Below are 6014 nucleotides of genomic sequence, written 5' to 3'. Positions count from 1 at the left end.
AGGATTGCTGTGGCACGTGGAAAGGGAACCTTGGTCTCCCGCCTCAGCTGGGGAGGCATCCCAATTGCCCTGCCAAGATTCGAGGAGAATCCCGAGTTGTCCCTCGCAACTAGGCAGGAGTCCTGACATGGCTGAACAAACACGTGGGTGGAAGGGCCATCCCCGTCGTAACTCGAGAATATACCCCAGGTTCCCGCCGCAACTCGAGAAAAACCATGAGACTTCCCCCTCGCCGCGTGATGAGGCCCGATTCCCCTGCACTGCGTGCAGAGCAATTCCGTGTTGCACATCAAACATGAAAGTAGCCTTGATTTCCTTGATGGCACTCCAGAGAAACCCCAGGAACACTGTTTCAAGGTAGAGGGTTCCTGAGGTCACTGTAGCAACACGAAAGAGCCCCGTGGACCAAAAATCAACTCGAGATGAGAGGTTAGTCCCTGGCTTCGACTCCAGAGGAATACCACCTTACCACAAGCACCTCAAGAGGAGGCTTCTTTCAGCTCTAGGTATGTGAGAGGGACCCTGATTTTGCGGCCTCAAGTGGAATGGAGACCGCAATACCCTGACTCGAAATAAGGCCGGATATCCCTGCAGTGACTTGAATGCAGGCTCGTCTTGCATCTCCCAAGACGAAAGGATGACTGAATCCTCTGTGGAGACCACAAGGAAACCTACTTCCCCACCTCATCGCGACCGGAGGCCTCACATCCTTTGAAAACTCCAGAGGTATGCGGAGATCAGTGCCTCCAAAGGAGACGATGCCTGACTCCTCGTGAAACTTGATAGGAGTCCCAGGATTCCTGTGGCACATGGAAAGGGACACTTGGTCTACCGCCTCAGCTGGAGAGGCATCCCAATTGCCCTGCCAAGCCTCGAGGAGAATCCCGAGTTGTCCCTCGCAAGTAGGAAGGAGTCCTGCCGTCGCTGAACAAACCCGTGGGTGGAAGGGCCATCCCCGTCGTAACTCGAGAATATACCCCAGGTTCCCGCCGCAACTCGAGAAAAACCATGAGACTACCCCCTCGCAGCAAGATGACGCCCGATTCCCCTGCACTGCGTGCAGAGCAATTCCGTGTTGCACATCACACATGAAAGGAGCCTTGATTTCCTTGACGGCACTCCAGAGAAACCCCAAGAACACTGTTTCAAGGCTAGAGGGATCCTGAGGTCACTGTAGCAACAAGAAAGAGCACCGTGGACCAAAAATCAACTCGAGATGAGAGGTTACTCCCTGGCTTCGACTCCAGAGGCATACCACCTTACCACAAGCACCTCAAGAGGAGGCTTCTCTCAGCTCTAGATATGTGAGAGTGACCCTGAGTTTGCGGCCTCAAGTGGAATGGACACCGCGATGCCCTGACTCGAAATAAGGCCGGATATCCCTACAGTGACTAGAATGCAGATTCGTATTGCGTCTCCCAAGACGAAAGGTTGTCTGAATCCCCAGTGGAGACCACAGAGAAAGACCTAGTTCCCCACCTCATCGCGACCGGAGGCCTCACATCCTTTGAAAACTCCAGTGGTACGCGTAGATCAGTGCCTCCAAAGGAGACGATGCCTGACTCCTCGTGAAACTTGATAGGAGTCCCAGGATTCCTGTGGCACGTGGAAAGGGACCCTTGGTCTCCCGCCTCAGCTGGGGAGGCGTCCCAATTGCCCTGCCAAGCCTCGAGGAGAATCCCGAGTTGTCCCTCGCAACTAGGCAGGAGTCCTGACGTCGCTGAACAAACACGTGGGTGGAAGGGCCATCTCCATCGTAACTCGAGAATATACCCCATTTTCCCGCCGCAACTCGAGAAAAACCATGAGACATCCCCCTCGCCGCGAGATGAGGCCCGATTCCCCTGCACTGCGTGCAGAGCAATTCCGTGTTGCACATCAAACATGAAAGGAACCTTGATTTCCTTGATGGCACTCCAGAGAAACCCCAAGAACACTGTTTCCAGGCTAGAGGGATCCTGAGGTCACTGTAGCAACATGAAAGAGCTCCGAGGACCAAAAATCAACTCGAGATGAGAGGTTAGTCCCTGGCTTCGACTCCAGAGGAATACCACCTTACCAGAAGCACCTCAAGAGGAGGCTTCTCTCAGCTCTAGGTATGTGAGAGGGACCCTGAGTTTGCGGCCTCAAGTGGAATGGACACCGCGATACCCTGACTCGAAATAAGGCCGGATATCCCTGCAGTGACTTGAATGCAGGCTCGTCTTGCATCTCCCAAGATGAAAGGATGTCTGAATCCCCTGTGGAGACCACGGAGAAAGACCTAGTTCCCCACCTCACCGCGACCTGAGGCCTTACATCCTTTGAAAACTCCAGAAGTAGGCGGAGATCAGTGCCTCCAAAGGAGACGATGCCTGACTCCTCGTGAAAGTTGATAGGAGCCCCAGGATTCCTTTGGCACGTGGAAAGGGACCCTTGGTCTCCCGCCTCAGCTGGAGAGGCGTTCCAATTGCCCTGCCAAGCCTCGAGGAGAATCCCGAGTTGTCCCTCGCAACTAGGCAGGAGTCCTGCCATCGCTGAACAAACACGTAGGTGGAAGGGCCATTCCCGTCGTAACTCGAGAATATACACCAGGTTCCCGCCGCAACTCGAGAAAAACCATGAGACTTCCCCCTCGTCGCAAAATGAGGCCCGATACCCTGCACTGCATGCAGAGCAATTCCGTGTTGCACATCACACATGAAAGGAGCCTTGATTTCCTTGATGGCACTCCAGAGAAACCCCAAGAACACTGTTTCAAGGCTAGAGGGATCCTGAGGTCACTGTAGCAACACAAAAGAGCTCCGTGGACCAAAAATCAACTCGAGATGAGAGATTAGTCCCTGGCTTCGACTCCAGAGGAATACCACCTTACCACAAGCACCTCAAGACTAGGCTTCTCTCAGCTCTAGGTATGTGAGAGGGACCCTGAGTTTGCGGCCTCAAGTGGAATGGACACCGCGATGCCCTGACTCGAAATAAGGCCGGATATCCCTGCAGTGACTTGAATGCAGGCTCGTCTTGCATCTCCCAAGACGAAAGGATGTCTGAATCCCCTGTGGAGACCACAGAGAAAGACCTAGTTCCCCACCTCATCGCGACCGGAGGACTCACATCCTTTGAAAACTCCAGAGGTATGCAGAGATCAGTGCCTCCAAAGGAGACGATGCCTGACTCCTCGTGAAACTTGATAGGAGTCCCAGGATTCCTGTGGCACGTGGAAAGGGACCCTTGGTCTCCCGCCTCAGCTGGAGAGGCGTTCCAATTCCCCTGCCAAGCCTCGAGGAGAATCCCAGGTTGTTCCTCGCAACTAGGCAGGAGTCCTGACGTCGCTGAATAAACACGTGGGTGGAAGGGCCATCCCCGTCGTAACTCGAGAAGATACCCCAGGTTCTCGCCGCAACTCGAGAAAAACCATGAGACTTCCCACTCGCCGTGAGATGAGGCCCGATTTCCCTGCACTGCATGCAGAGCAATTCCGTGTTGCACATCAAACATGAAAGGAGCCTTGATTTCCTTGATGACACTCCAGAGAAACCCCAAGAACACTGTTTCAAGGCTAGAGGGATCCTGAGGTCACTGTAGCAACACAAAAGAGCTCCGTGGACCAAAAATCAACTCGAGATGAGAGGTTAGTCCCTGGCTTCGACTCCAGAGGAATACCACCTTACCACAAGCACCTCAAGAGGAGGCTTCTCTCAGCTCTAGGTATGTGAGTGGGACCCTGAGTTTGCGGCCTCAAGTGGAATGGACACCGCGATACCGTGACTCGAAATAAGGCCGGTTATCCCTGCAGTGACTTGAATGCAGGCTCGTCTTGCATCTCCCAAGACGAAAGGATGTCTGAATCCCCTGTGGAGACCACAGAGAAAGACCTAGTTCCCCACCTCATCGCGACTGGAGGCCTCACATCCTTTGAAAACTCCAGAGGTACACGGAGATCAGTGCCTCCACAGGAGATGATGCCTGACTTCACGTGAAACTTGATAGGAGTCCCAGGATTCCTGTGGCACTTGGAAAGGGACCCTTGGTCTCCCGCCTCAGCTGGAGAGGCGTCCCAATTGCCCTGCCAAGCCTCGAGGAGAATCGCGAGTTGTCCCTCGCAACTAGGCAGGGGTCCTGACGTCGCTGAACAAACACGTAGGTGGAAGGGCCATCCCCGTCGTAACTCGAGAATATACCCCAGGTTCCTGCCGCAACTCGAGAAAAACCATGAGACTTCCCCCTCGCCGCGAGATGAGGCCCGATTCCCCTGCACTGCGTGCAGAGCAATTCCGTGTTGCACATCACACATGAAAGGGACCTTGATTTCCTTGATGGCACTCCAGAGAAACCCCAAGAACACTGATTCAAGGCTAGAGGGATCCTGAGGTCACTGTAGCCACACGAAAGAGCTCCGTGGACCAAAAATCAACTCGAGATGAGAGGTTAGTCCCTGGCTTCGACTCCAGAGGAATACCACCTTACCACAAGCACCTCAAGACGAGACTTCTCTCAGCTCTAGCTATGTGAGAGGGACCCTGATTTTGCGGCCTCAAGTGGAATGGACACCGCGATGCCCTGACGCGAAATAAGGCCGGATATACCTGCAGTGACTTGAATGCAGGCTCGTCTTGCATCTCCCAAGACGAAAGGATGTCTGAATCCCCTGTGGAGACCACAGAGAAAGACCTAGTTCCCCACCTCATCGCGACCGGAGGCCTCACATCCTTTGAAAACTCCAGAGGTACGCGGAGATCAGTGCCTCCAAAGGAGACGATGCCTGACTCCTCGTGAAACTAGATAGGAGTCCCAGGATTCCTGTGGCACGTGAAAAGGGTCACTTGGTCTCCCGTCTCATCTGGAGAGGCGTTCCAATTGCCCTGCCAAGCCTCGAGGAGAATCCCGAGCTGTCCCTCCCAACTAGGCAGGAGTCCTGACGTCGCTGAACAAACACGTGTGTGGAAGGGCCATCCCCGTCGTAACTCGAGAATATACCCCAGGTTCTCGACGCAACTCGAGAAAAATCATGAGACTTCCCCCTCGCCGTGAGATGAGGCCCGATTCCCCTGCACTGCATGCAGAGCAATTTCGTGTTGCACATCAAACATGAAAGGAGCCTTGATTTCCTTGATGGCACTCCAGAGAAACCCCAAGAACACTGTTTCAAGGCTAGAGGGATCCTGAGGTCACTGTAGCAACACGAAAGAGCTCCGTGGACCAAAAATCAACTCGAGATGAGAGGTTAGTCCCTGGCTTCGACTCCAGAGGAATACCACCTTACCACAAGCACCTCAAGAGCAGGCTTATCTCAGCTCTAGGTATGTGAGAAGGACCCTGAGTTTGCGGCCTCAAGTGGAATGGAGACCGCGATACCCTGACTCGAAATAAGGCCGGTTATCCCTGCAGTGACTTGAATGCAGGCTCGTCTTGCATCTCCCAAGATGAAAGGATGTCTGAATCCCCTGTGGAGACCACAGTGAAAGTCCAATTCCCCACCTCATCACGACGGATGCCTCACATCCTTTGAAAACTCCAGAGGTACGCGGAGATCAGTGCCTCCAAAGGAGACGATGCCTGACTCCTCGTGAAACTTGATAGGAGTCCCAGGATTCCTGTGGCACGTGGAAAGGGACCCTTGGTCTCCCGCCTCAGCTGGAGAGGCGTCCCAATTGCCCTGCCAAGCCTCGAGGAGAATCCCGAGTTGTCCCTCGCAACTAGGCAGGAGTCTGACGGCGCTGAACAAACACGTGGGTGGAAGGGCCATCCCCGTCGTAACTCGAGAATATACCCCAGGTTCCCATCGCAACTCGAGAAAAACCATGAGACTTCCCCCTCGCCGCGAGATGAGGCCCGATTCCCCTGCACTGCGTGCAGAGCAATTCCGTGTTGCACATCACACATGAAAGGAGCCTTGATTTCCTTGATGGCACTCCAGAGAAACCCCAAGAACACTGTTTCAAGGCTAGAGGGATCCTGAGGTCACTGTAGCAACACGAAAGAGCTCCGTGGGCCAAAAATCAACTCGAGATGAGAGGTTAGTCCCTGGCTTCGTC

Source organism: Cervus elaphus, chromosome 25 (genome assembly GCF_910594005.1).
Source record: "Cervus elaphus chromosome 25, mCerEla1.1, whole genome shotgun sequence".
NCBI lineage: Eukaryota > Metazoa > Chordata > Mammalia > Artiodactyla > Cervidae > Cervus > Cervus elaphus.
This window is presented reverse-complemented; position numbering follows the sequence as displayed.